The following is a 2,248-nucleotide window of genomic DNA, read 5'->3' on the forward strand; positions in this document are numbered from 1 at the left end:
TGTGGGCCCCTGATTCCAGCCAGGATCTAAGTTTTAAAAAGACTGGGTTGGCTGCTAGGTGAAGAATGAAGGGTGGGGGGCAAGTGTGAGAGAGAGACAATTAGAAGGTGAAGTCATGACAGTGGCACCGTCAGGAGATTATGAAGTGTAGCCTGGAGGAGGGTGGGGAGGCAGGAGGAAGTGGCCAGATATTCTGGCAGGTTGGATGTGGGGTGTATGAGGCAGGGGGAAGAAGGTGAGGATGGTCAAGCTTTTGGGCTGAGCAATTGGGTGAATTTGGCTTTCATTTATGTCCTAAGTCCTATTTCTGCATATTGAGAGGCCCAAAAGCCATGTATATAAAGGTGATGGGTGGGTTCCTAGACATTTGAGGCTGCCTTCTGGCTTTCTGGAAAAAGCATTGCTGGAGACAAAGAGCTCCAGGTCGGGGGCAGGATTTTCCCTCAGAGATTCTAGTGCAGTCCTCCTTCGAGGCCCAGGTTCTAGCCTCACCAACTGGGCAAGGTGGCCACACGCTCCCCTGTCCTGTGGCCTTAACAGTTCCCGCCCCATCCCTCCTTGCCTAGGGCTCCTTGCCTAAACAGGGTTTTGAAAGATGAACAAGAATATGTTGGAAAAACAAAGAAAAAACATTTTTAGCAGCGGAACCCTTTGTGTAAAGTCCACGAAGTTTCACACTGAATATTGCAATTTAGAGATTTATAAGTAGTTGATTTTATTCTTGCACACGAATTGCATTGGCGTGTGCAACAGGAAGATGGATAGCAAATAAAATAATTTGTTCATTAAAAATATTTGCTTTGGCCTGCCAAGATCCTTGTGCCCGCTGGGTTTAGGTAGGGGTGTGGGCATGTTCTGTGGGAACCATACAGTAGTAGGTAGAAAACGCCCTGTGTTTCTAAGGTGTCAGGGTAATGAACAACTAGAGAAAGTAGGCAGCTGCAAGAAATGGTTAGTAACGCGATGGACAGGGTCATGACGCAAAGTGACATAAGGGACTAGCCTAGTTTGAGGTGGGCAGTGCCGGAGTGCATGTGGACTAAGGCCTAAAGGACGAGCCCAGCAAGGATGGCACGGGAAAAGGTCAGCAGGTAGAGTGGCCCCGGAAAATGAATGGCTTGGTGTGTGGGAACAGCAGAAAGGTGACCAGTGTGGGGAGGATGGGGGTGGGGAAGGCATGGTGGGAGATGGTCAGAGAGATGGTGGTGGTCAGGACAAGTGGCTTGGGGGCTTCCATGGGAAGGGAAGACATTGGAAGGTTTTAGGCAGGGATGTAACATCACAGGATTCAAGTAGGGCGCTCACTACACAGAGAATGATTCAGAGGGCTGTGGAGGGGTTGCGTCGCTGGTAGGAGGGCAGCATGGCATGCAGACTAATCCGAAGCCATTTCTGCATCCCCCAGACACAGGGTGAGGGTGGCTTGGACTAGGGTGGTGGCATCATAGATGGAGAGAAGGGGACAGATTTGCTATGAAATTTGGATGTAGGTCCAACTGGACCAGTTGACAGGAGGGGGCTCAAGGAAAGAGAGGGCTCGAGGATGAGTCCTGGGTTTCTCACTTGAACAGATGAGTCAACAGTGGTGCTACTGCTGGGATGGGAAGACAGGGGATGTTTTGCACACTTGAGTCGTGCCCTATGAAATTCCTATTTATAATTTCACATATAAAATGGTTTATTTCCTCAACCACCTGGTGAAATAGACATTAATTTTGTTTCCCTGGAATGCTGGAATATCCTACCCTACCAGGACAATAAAAGTTTTCCACTGCATATGAAATAGAAACTACCACAGCTTTTAAATGTCATGGCAATTTATCCATCAAGTTTTCGAAAATCATAGGGCTTGACCCAGGACACCTTTGAGTTACTGGCCGGGTTAGCTTTGTCTTGCCATGGGTGGGACATGCTTCCTAGGAAGCTCCAGAATGGCCTTTCTGAGACATGTTGACAACTCTGAATCCAAACTCTTTTGACACACTTTTCAAGCCGAGGGAGCTGCTGTGCCTTCCTGGTGAGTAGAAAAGTCCATCTATGGAGCCCCGGCTGTTCTGAAAGACTGAACAGCATGGAGATCCCGCCTGAGCCCTGGTGGGCTCTCTGTTCAAGTTCATGACAATATGGTGACGACTTGGTCATTCCTAGCATGTGAAAATCAGCAATTACACCTCAGAGTTAGATATTCTTTGAGCTCTTGCATTATCATCAGGTTTGGGTCTTGTTTGCCCAAAGATGGAAAACCACA

Source organism: Otolemur garnettii, unplaced genomic scaffold (genome assembly GCF_000181295.1).
Source record: "Otolemur garnettii isolate 467f Iridium unplaced genomic scaffold, OtoGar3 scaffold00013, whole genome shotgun sequence".
NCBI lineage: Eukaryota > Metazoa > Chordata > Mammalia > Primates > Galagidae > Otolemur > Otolemur garnettii.